Below are 12,093 nucleotides of genomic sequence, written 5' to 3' on the forward strand. Positions count from 1 at the left end.
CCAGAGATGGGCTAAGCTATCATTGATGGGCCTGCGGCATCCAGTGAATACTTTAACTACTGATTTCTTCTGCACAGGTCTGGTGACTGTTGATGTTTGTCTTTACTGTTTTATAGTTTGGTTTACTGAGAAGTCCTACTGGTTTAGATTGGTTTAAAATGTGATTTATGGGCTTTTAATTTGTGATCCATTAGCCCTGTCTGGTATGTGTGTTTGTGTCTGTGTTTACATTTATGAAGTTCCAGAGAATATACTTCTACCACTTTACTATCTTGCCAGAATCTCATCTAACCCCACCTTCTTTTCTGGTAGATTATTATCACCTTAAAGCATAACATATTAATTTATTTTTCCAGTCAGTGATTCACAAATTGGACAGCTTCATACTACAAGTGGTTGGGGGCTTCACTGAAGGAAAACTAAGAAAAATCTGTTCTACGATGAATGCAGAAGCAAGGCAAAGAAAATATTTAATGGACAAAAGTAAAGTAATAGTTTTACTTGTATCCTTTTTTGTTGAGTTACTAATTATAGGATAGTTATCAATTTCTAACTTATTAAGCTTAAGTTTCATTTTAACATTTATAATTGATTTCAGTTTGCTTTCATAGGAACCCTTAGTGCCGAAACCACCTGTTGCTTGGTGAAATCACACACCCATTCAGACATACACCCACGTATATACAAATACACATGCAATATGGACCTGCATATTCATATGCATGTACATAAATGGATACTACAAGTAATTGTTTTGAGCTGTTTCCTAACTGAAATCACAGCACTCAAATAGATTTTTTCAGTGTAATCTTTATCTTGCCTATAAAAGTCCATAGTAAAGAATGACCTATTATTTTTGTATACATATTAGTATTATTAGAATGAATTCAAGAATAAATAATTTACACTTTAAAAGTTCTAATGATATCACTGAAACTGATATACTATCTTAGTTTAAATTAGATAGAGATTTATAAAATAATTAGTCCGTAGACCATAACCAAACCATCACCTAGCTTCTTAGACTTCAGTTTATCAAATCAATTATTTTTCTTTAAAATTAAACAAAATCCAGTCAAAGATAAAATACTATTTCCTAAGATTCTGAATTGAATATGAGATATACAGAAACATTTAATCAATGATTATGGTTGGGGACTTATATCCATTATTGTTTCTTAATTTGCATGATAAACAAAAACCTTGCTGAATTCTCTCTGGATTAGTAATCACACACTGTATTTAAATAGATTTGCATCCTTAGCTTAATTTAACTTAAAAAAAGAAACATTTATGTTCACGTTAAATCCATTCTACAGTTTTATTTCATTGATTTAAGGTTCTTTTAAAAATGCACATAAACTGCCCACACTAGTAATTACCCTAATTTTTTAAGAACACAGTCAAATTTCAATCATTAAGAAGGAAAGCAAGGCTTCAGTCCATTAGCAGTTGTTTATTACAGCATATCTCAATTGATTAAACTGCAGATTTTTTGTAGGTCTTGTTTTATAAATTGAGCCTCGTCAAGTAAACATAACATTTGGTAATAGTCTTCATAGCAACTGTCAAAATGACTTATTGTTTTTCCAGTCCTGTATTCCTTCAGAATTAATAATACCTTGGTGCCCTTTATAACACTTATTATTGATGCCATGAAGTTCTCTATATTTAATGAGTAGATGTTTCACTATAGTACATAGTTCTGTTGACAGATAGAAAATTTTTCTAATCTGTTTCTCTTTTGCTCTTGATTGAGGGATTGTAAATATGCAATTAGCAGTTGAAGTAGAAATAAAAGAAGAAAATATCAGCTGTCAAGTTTTCTGTGGAAAGACACAGGATGCTTTAAGCTAAGAACAGCATGACAAAAGACAAAAGCATCCTTGCCAGTGAGGCTGAAAGTTGCAAAATATTTAAGCATTTGATTTTTTTCTTCATGAAATGATTGTAATTATTGTCTTCTGTGCAACAGAAATTAATGAAAAAAGCACATTTCTTTCTTACAAAGCTGACTAAAGTGAAGTTCTTATATATGCTCTGTTATAATTTCTATACTTAATTGCTTCCCATTATTCTTCAGTAATGATGGGGTTACCAGCTTCTAAGAATGGGAGAAGATAGAAAATACATCTGTAAGAGTCTGTAATTTATAGAAGTGATATTGATTGTAATAGCAGTGTAAAGCTCGGAATTCTTGGTCAACACTAGCTGCAGTATTTCTTCCTTTTTTCAGTTTATCAATTTAATCTCAGAATTGGCAGAGAGTTATGATATTTTGATACTTTAAGTTCTACTCTTCAATTTTCTATTACCTTATTATTGGGCTCATGACTTTGATTAGCTATCTACTTTTATCTCACTAGACCTGCACTTTTTCAGCAGATTGCTAGATATAAAATAATTCATATCAGTCATAGTAATAAGAATATTCCTATTTATGGAGGAAAAATATCTTCAGCTATGTTGAAATGCATAATAGTATCATAGACATGTGACAATGAGAAATGCAAATAATTCCATTTATAAGCACTATTTATTAGTTTTATTTAAAAAATACATGATTATAAATGCATATATTATAATATATAAAATAACTATATGTATATTACTATAAATTATTTTATATACTTTTTGAAGTCTTTCAATGAAGTGCATAATTTCTCCTGTCTGTTTATTCTTTTTTTTTTTTTTTGAGAGGTTTTCGATAAGGGCGTGTGCGCTCGCCAGACAGAGAGAGACATAGAGACAGAAAGTGAGAAATCACCCTCCAGAGGCAATGGTCACGCCGCAATCCCTTCTCCTCCATTCTCCTCTCAGGATCTTGGGCACGCATGTACATGCACCCGGCGTGAGTTTTAAGCCACCGGGTCCGGAACGCAAACCATGGTCGACTACATGGGAGTCCAGTGACATAGCCATTACGCTAACTGCTGGTTCCTATGTCTGTTTATTCTTTGTTGTGTAAGAGAGGAAGCATGTGTCTGTAAAATAAGAGAGATTAATGAAATAAACCCATGAAATTTATTTATTGGGCTGATGGGAAAAGTCGTGACATATTTTTCTGTTTTTCTATGCAAAAACATGTCACGACTTTTCCAACAACCCAATAATATGAGTTTTATGTGACACAGAAGCCTGTATTACAAAAAAAACGAAGACCTGAAGAAACCGTTAAACCCAAGTATTTTTATACTAGATTAGATGAAGAGCGGACGGTTTTGGGAAAATGTGATAGAACAAAAAGAAACAAGTGAGGTGTAAAGTGGGGGAAACTTAGCAAGACCTGTTCTGTGGTTTGAATGTGTCACTCAAATTCAGTATTAGAATTTGGTTTATTATGAAGAAATTGAGGAGAATTAATCTGATTATGATATTGAAAGTGGGATCTTTGGGAAGTGATTGGCATCAGGGTGGGGCCTTTCTGATTGTGTCCTTGGAGTTTATGAGGAGAGAGAATGAGATACACACTCGGCTCCATTCAGGCGTTTGCCTATTGACATATGAAGCCCTTCACCATGTTCGACCCACAAGACCCTAACCAGATGCATCCCATTGAACTCGAACCTTCAAAGCATGAGAGAAATAAACCTCTATCTTATAAATTACCCCGATCAGGATGTTCTCCGTTATTAGCAATAGAATTGACTAGAAGAACTTTTCATTTGGGTTTTTCTTGGCTCCACCTGTGGAGATAAGATGCTCCTTTCTTCCAGCTCTAGGGTGATACTTCTCACATGAGCCTCTACTGATCTGCTTCAGAGTAGTTTGGAGAGTTCTTCCTGCACTTGCTATTTCTCATATTTCTCCAGTTTAAAATATTCAATGTGCTAAGATGCCATATTTTGATATAGTATGTCTTGAGGCATGTTGAGGGCCTATGAAGAATAACATTTAATTTTAATGAACTGAATTTTTTATTTTCCCCATTGAAAATTAAATTCTTCTTGGGACCAGCAGTTGGCGTAATGGCTATGTCACTGGACTCCCATGTAATCCACCCCAGTTCGAATCCCGGACCCGGTGGCTTAAACTCACTCCCGATACGTGTGTGAGTGCCCAAGACCCCGAGAGGAGAATCCTGAGAAGGGATTGCAGTGTGGCCATCCCCGCTGAGGAGTGATTTCTTGCTTTCTGTCTCTGTCTCTCTCTGTCTTTCTGGCAAACACATGTGCCCTATTGCAAAAACCTCTCCAAAAAAAAAAAAAGAGGAAAAGAAAAAAGAAAACAAAAGAAAAAAAAAGAAAAAACATTTAAAATAAAAAAATTAAAATTAAATTCTTATATATTTTATATTAAATTTAGAGTAGTATTTTCAAATTTCCCCTCAAAACACTTAGTATGAGTTTTCTTGAATTTAAATGAAATTTATTTTAAATTTTAAAAATTAAAATTAACTTCTTTATTTTGAAAAGGCAAGTAAATTATTATTATTATTATTATTATTATTATTTGGAGAGGCTTTTGCTATAGGGTGCATGCGCTCGCCAGACAGACAAAGGGAGACAGAAAGACGAAAGTGAGAGATCACCCCCCAGGGGGCTGGTCATGCCGCAATCACTTCTCCTCCATTCTCCTCTTGGGATCTTGGGCACGCATGCACACACGCCCAGCATGAGTTTTAAACCGCCGGGTCTGGGATGCGAACCGCGGTCGACTACATGGTAGTTCAGCAACATAGCCATTACGCTAACTGCTGGTCCCAAAGACAAGTAAATTCTACATTTCTTCCTTTACCTTTATAGTGTTATCATTTAATGTCTAAGTATTTGAGTGGGGACCTTAATTTGCATATTCTGTGAGGTAGGGATATAACTGTACTTTTTGTTCACATAGTGAGTTACATTCCCCTGCAATTATTGCTAAGTAACCCATTCATTTTCCAATAATTTCTAGTATCACCTTTTTCATATACCAAGTTTTATGAATATACACATTTGTATTTGGCTTTCTCTGCTGCTCTTTGACTATTAGCTTATTCATTTACATACTGCAGTATTCTATTATCATAATTTTGTCATAAGTTTTATTTTATTTTATTTTATTTTATTTTATTTTATTTTATTAGGTTTTTGCCATTAACACGTACATTTGCCAGAGAGGGTAAGTAAGTAATCACTTTCCGGGGGGCATGACCACATTGCAATCCTTCTCCATTCTCCTTTTGGGATTTTGTGCATGAAGACACACACAGTCGGCATGATTTTCAAGCTGACAGGTCCAGGACTCAAACCACATTCTACTTTGTAGAATTCTAGCACCTAAACCATTACGCCACCTGCTGGCCCCAAGCCTTATTTTCTTAAGTTCATTTATTTTCTTTATGAGAGAGAAAGATAAGTAGAGAGAGACGGTGAGACAGTCTTGATAAGATCCTTACACTGTAATCCTCCCCCATGCCCTGGAGCCAGCCAGGATCATAAGCATACCTATGAGTATGCCCAGCATAATGAGATATACCTGGAACATGAATATGGTACCTTCTCACATGGTTTCCAGCGTCACACGGCAGTGCCCCCACTGTATGAGTCTCCGCAGCTGGGCTTGTTGTAGGCTTTATATCATAGTAGGGTTCTCCCAAATTTGTTTTTTATGTTTACTTCTTTAAAGATACTCATGGATTTTTTAAAAATGTGTGATATTGCATGCTCACATGCATGAGGAAGAGAGAGAAGCACTCTCTATAGGATTTGGTTATGTCATGATCCACTTTTTCCAGTCCTCCTGTCTGGCAGGATCTTGGACACATGCATGCTAGAGCTCAACTTATTTTAAGTACAACTGGGTTGGAGACTTGAGCCATCTTGGCATATGGCTTCCAGCTGCACGTCTGGCATACTGCTACCTATACCACAGAGGCTGGGTTAATATTTTTTTATATTATATTTACAGTAGTACTTTCAAATTTCCCTCTCAAAACTCTTACTATGAGTTTTCTTGAATTTAAGAATTAAATTTATTAAGTTGCGCTGAGAATTTATAGTCTTGCAAAACTGGATTATCCCAATGAAGGATATAGTTATTTTAACACTATTTATTTATGTCATTAAAAGGAGTTTAAGTATTTTTATTTATTCTCCATTTTTCTTATATTTAATTCATATCTTATTTCCTATCTTTAATTTTTACCTAGTGGAATTGAGAAAAACATATGAATTTGTAAGAACGTCTCAAAAACTATTGGGACTGAAGAGTCAAAATCAGCTCTGATTGAAAAAAAAAACTGAAGCATACCTGCTATTAATCAGGATGGGAAGACGGGATTCAGATAATGTCAGCTGGGAAGTTAACAAGGAGGTATCTCCCAAGGTCGTGCCGCAGTTGTAAAATGCCATAAAGACTCTGCTTTGAGTGATTATTGCTTTCTCTTCAATGATGTCCTAGATCTGCTTCTTGTTTTATTAATTATAGGAAATATCCAATTGCTTAGCCACTTACACCTCAAAAAAGCAGCCAATTCCTAGTAAATCCCTGAATCTTTGACCCCTCCCTAAAAATAGCAACCAATCCAGAATTGATCTTGAGCTACCTTAGCCCCTCCTCAGAGTCTTTCAGAGGCAACTCAAATTTAAAGATTAAATCCTTTACCTTCTTCGTCAGCAGTCTATCTTCCTCTGAAATTTCTTTCCTGAATTGAAACAAAAAAAAAAAAAAAAAAAAAAAAAAAAAGATTTTATTAGACTGTAGCCTAATACATTGTCATTTGTTTGATAATTCTGTTGGAATTTTTATGAAGACACTCCTCAAATATTCTGCACTATGATTTTTTTCTTCATGCATATTAGCATTTTTTTTCCTCCCAAATGTGTTCACCAGGTTGTAAATACCATGATGTTGAACCAAAGTAAAGGCAATGAGCATCTTCAACTAGATTGAAAGAATGGTATTCCAAAACCTCATGCAATCCCCCTATCTTTAAAGAATTTATCAGACTCATCTAGCTTCTCATCTCAAAGGGAAAAAATTCTCAACTTTTGTTATTGTTGCTAGGCTTTGGCTAAACATATTTGGTAAAATAAATAAATAAAAATAAGTAAAAATAAATTGTGGCCAGCCTTTGTTAATAAAGGAATTCCTTTCTCTTAGTTTTGTCATTCTTTTTTTTTAATCACATATAGATCTTAAAAATTATATTTATTGGGACCAACAGCATAATGGCTATGTCGCTGGACTCCCACATAGTCGACCGTGGTTTGAGTCCTGGACCCAGTGGCTTAAACTCACGCTGGGCACGTGTGCATGCGTGCCCAAGATCCCGAGAGGAGAATGGAGGAGAAGGGATTTATATATATATATATAATACACACATGGCCAACTCCATGGTTTGAGTCTCTGGCCACTAGATCTGGGTCCAAGATCCTGAGAAAATGGAAAAAAAATGATTGCAGCATGGCATTCTCTCTTGTGGGTGATTTCTCATTTTCCTTCTCTCTTTGTCTCTCTGGCCAGTGCACACATCCTATGGCAAAAAACTTACATATTTATATATAATTTTTTTCTTTATCTACCATAATTTTTCGTATTTTTTAATATTTCCTTTCTTTCTTTCCCTCCTTCCTTCCTTCCTTCTTTCCTTCCTTCCTTCCTTTTTTTCTTTCTTTCTTTCTCTTTATGTCTTTCTTTTTCTTAGAGGTTTTTGCTTAGGGCATGTGTGCTCACCAGATAGAGAGAAAGACAGAGAGAGAGAGAGAGACCCAGACACAGTGAGAGGGAAAGTGAGAAATCACTCCCCTCCCCCTTGGGGGGATGACCACACCTCAATCCTTTCTCCTCCATTCTGTTCCCAGGGTTTTGGCACCCACCCACACATGCCCAGCATGAATTTCAAACCACCACGTCTAGGACTCATTGGTGGTTGGCCATGTGGGAGTCCAACGACATAACTGCTAGGCCATCTGCTGGTCCCCTTGAATATTTTCTAACCATAAACCACCAGTGCTTAACTATAACAATCCAAACCATAGCATGATGCATTATTTTCAAATACACTTGATATCTCATTGTACTTTTGCTTTGCATTTCCCTTTTGACTAATGATACCGAGCACTTTTTAGTGCTTTGGTCATTTGTGTATTTTCTTATGAGTAGATTAGAGAGTTGAGTTTACAACCTGAATACAAATTCTTTGATATATACTTACATATCCCAGTCTCTGACTTGCCTTTCTATGTTTTTGTGTGTCTTAAACCAAATGTGTTCAATTTTGATACAGTCCAGTTTATCAATAGTTACCTATGGTTTATGGCTGTAGTGTTTACTTAGTGTATTATTTAACTAATACAAAACTAAAAATTTTTCATGTTTTTAACTATGGAAGATGTATAACTTTTGATTTTCTATTTATGTTTTTGATACATGTGTGAGTTCTCGTATTTGTGAAATAGTGGGTTAAGAATATTCCTCTAATTGAAATGTACTTCAATTTCTTGCCTTTTTAGATTTTGATGTACTTGAGTTCAAGATTTTTTAAATTTATATCTGCATATTTTGATTTTATAGCTATTGTAAATTTCCTTAGTATTTTGTTTCCAATTGTTTGTCACTACCATAGAAAAATATAATTGATCTTGTATCTTGCAAACCTCATAATCTCACTTAGGACAATACTATCTTTTTTTTGTAAGTTCCTAAATATCTATTACTCGAAAAGTCATGACGCATTTTTACATAGAGCAACTACATCATGACTTCCAACAACTCAATATTTCCTACTTACATGATCATGTCTATAAATAAAAAGTTTTAATTTTTTTCCTTTTGACATTTTGCCATTTATTCATAGATTACTTTAGCTAAGTAGCTAGGTCCTTAAGGATTAATTTTTCAAGTTTGTTTTATTCAGGAAAGAGAGTATGTGTGGGAGAGAGTATGTGTGTCTGTGTGTGTGCGTGTGTGTATGTGTGCTTATGTGTGGTTACCTTGAAGGAGTCTTGTCATCCTAGGATTTACTTCGCACAGCCCGCTGGCTTGTCAGGATCTTGCTTGGGTGTGCAAGCATCCAGCTTGTCTCAACTGAACTTGTATCCAAACCTGTAGTTGGCCATGTGGTTTCCAGCACTGCTGGATCACTCATATATAATGTTAAGTACAAGTGGTAAGAGCAGATACCTTTGCTTTGTTTTTTAATTTATGGAGAATACATTCATACTTTAGCACTAATACAATATTAGCTACTAAGTTTTTATAGACACTCTACTAAGATAAGAAATTCTCTTCCATCCCTAATTTGTTTTAAGGTTTTATTAATATGTATATTAAATGTATCACTTTTTCTATATCTATTGATTCAGTAGACTTTTTTTTTGATCTTTCAGTATATTAATACTGTGGATTACATTAATAGGTCATCTAATTTTGAACCAAATCTTCATGCTTGGGTAAAGCCCACATAACCCTGACACATTGTGTTTTTTAATTCATTTTGGTTTTGATTTGCTAAAATTGTGTTAAGGATGCTTACAAATATATAGGGAGAATGGTCTGTAGATTTTCCTTTTTTCCTTTCTACTCTGTCTGGTTTTGTTATCAGTTAATGCTGGCCTCATGAATGAGAGAGCATTCTCTGTCTGCATTTGGGAAGAGTTCCTATGGAATTATCATTTCTTACTTATGTATTTGGCCCTGAAGACCATCTAGCTCTAGATTTCATTTTTAAACTATGAGTTAATTTCTTTAACAGATATAATAGAGACTATTCACATTTTTTTTCTTAAATGTCAAAGATTTTTATCTACAAAGAAATTTGCCCATTTTTATCCATATTGCTGATTGTATTGGCCTCAAGTTGCACATTTATTATCATTTTAACATCTTCAAAATCTGTGGAGATATCTTTTCTTTAATTTCTAATATTTTTGAATCTTTTTTTCTTTTTTTGGTGGAACTAAAGTTTTACCAGTTTTAAGAATTTTCTATAAATTCAGCTTTTGTTTTAATTATTTTCTAATTTTCCTGTTTGTTATTTCTCACATGTATACTCTTTATTAATTTATTTTTCTTATTTTTCATTAAGTCCGCCCTTCTTATTTACTTCTAATTTCCTAAAGTTTGAACATCATTGTTTTTTGACAATTATTCTTTGGAATGTGAACATTAAACACTATAAATTTTCCTTAAAGCAGTGACTAAACTGCTTTCCACAAATTTTTATTTCTTTTTTCATTTCTTTTTTATTCATTTCAAAATATTTTAGGGACCAGAAGATGGCATAATGGTTATGTCACTGGGTTCCTTCATGGCCGACCATGGTTCGAGCCTGGGACCCAGCAGCTTGAAACTAATGCAGAGTGCATGTGCATATGTTCCCAAAATCCCAGGAGGAAAATGGATAAAGAATTGTGGTGTGGCCAACCCCCTGGAAGGTGATTTCTCACTTTCTGTCTCTCTGTCTCTCCAGTGAACCCAATGTGCATATCGTCGCAAAGTCCCAGGAGGAAAATGGATAAAGAATTGTGGTCTGGCCAACCCCCTGGAAGGTGATTTCTCACTTTCTGTCTCTCTGTCTCTCCAGTGAACCCAGACATCCTACAGCAAAAATCTCTCTAAGAGAAATTTTAATTTGCCTTGTTGCTTTTTTGGGGGGGACTGTAAGTTACTGAGTCTTTTTAAAAGTATCATTTTTTAAAAAGAATTATTTTATTTAACTTAAATTTTTTTTTTACTTTTTAATTTGACCAGAGAGAGACATCATGGCCGACCATGGTTCGAGCCTGGGACCCAGCAGCTTGAAACTAATGCAGAGTGCATGTGCATATGTTCCCAAAATCCCAGGAGGAAAATGGATAAAGAATTGTGGTGTGGCCAACCCCCTGGAAGGTGATTTCTCACTTTCTGTCTCTCTGTCTCTCCAGTGAACCCAGACATCCTACAGCAAAAATCTCTCTAAGAGAAATTTTAATTTGCCTTGTTGCTTTTTTGGGGGGGACTGTAAGTTACTGAGTCTTTTTAAAAGTATCATTTTTTAAAAAGAATTATTTTATTTAACTTAAATTTTTTTTTTACTTTTTAATTTGACCAGAGAGAGACAGAGTGAAAGAGAGAGAGAGAAAGTGAGAAAGCAAGCCACCAGGTCCAGGATTCAAACCGTGGTTGGCCATGTGAGAGTCCACCGCCCTTAACCACCATACCACCTGCCAGCCCTTAAAAGTATAATGTTTAAATTCCAAATATTTGTGGAATTTTTGATACTTACTGTTATTGATTTCTTGGTTAGTGTTATTGCAGTTAGCACAGTTTGTCTTCTACATTTTTTCACCGATTGCAGTTTCTTTTTTTAATTATTTTCTTCTTTTATTATTTTTTATATTCAATCACTACATACCATTATATTGTATAAGATGAATTACCCCAGCATTAATATACTGTATATCAGTCCAAAGATATTATCATACACATTATCATCAACAGGTCATTTTCCATTTTTGTGTCCCTTGAGCTTTTTTTTTTTTTTTTTTTTTAAGAGATTTTTGCTATAGTCCACATGCACTTGCCAGAGATGGAGAGAGAAAGAGAGACAGAATGTGAGAAATCACTCCCCATAGTGGATGGCTAGGCCACAATCCCTTCTCCTCCAATCTCTTACGATTTTGGGCATGCATGCACACTCACCTGGCATGAGTAACAAGACTCTGGATGTGGGACGTGGACTACAGTCGGTCACGTGAGAGTCTAGTGACATACTCATTATGCCATCTACCTGTCTCATTTCTTAAATATTTTGTTCTTTATTTCCCCCTTGATTTTTTCCTTCTCATCCTCTCCCATTTCTTACCCTCCTCCCACACTGTCTACAGTATCCAGGTCAGCCATATCGGAGTCCAACTCCTTTAACTGCAGTGCCATTTGCTGACCTGCCTTTCAGAGTTTTATCCCTTTTTATTAATCCCAGTGGTGAGTTATTGTTTCTTTTTTATTATTATTCTTTTTTATTATTATTTTATACATTCAATTGTTATACATCATTTAGCTTGTAAAGATAATTTACCCAATATGAAATACACCTAAGACCAGTCCAGTTGAGAATACTATACATGTTATCAACAGGTAATAAATCATTTCTGTGTCCCACAAACATTTTAGTTCTCTATTTTTTCT

General features: G+C 34.8%; 1 long non-coding RNA gene across 1 annotated transcript in view; it reads left to right on the forward strand.

Annotated features, from left to right (window-relative positions):
* The first annotated feature begins 360 nt into the window (after positions 1–360).
* Positions 361–12,093, forward strand: part of LOC102480894 (uncharacterized) — a 34,952-nt gene continuing 23,219 nt past the window's right edge. The window contains exon 1 of the long non-coding RNA XR_333358.1: positions 361–483. This is a non-coding gene — a long non-coding RNA (uncharacterized LOC102480894). The remainder of the gene's footprint in view (positions 484–12,093) is intronic.

The sequence above is a fragment of the Tupaia chinensis genome, unplaced genomic scaffold (assembly GCF_000334495.1).
Source record: "Tupaia chinensis unplaced genomic scaffold, TupChi_1.0 Scaffold000046_2, whole genome shotgun sequence".
Taxonomy (NCBI): domain Eukaryota; kingdom Metazoa; phylum Chordata; class Mammalia; order Scandentia; family Tupaiidae; genus Tupaia; species Tupaia belangeri.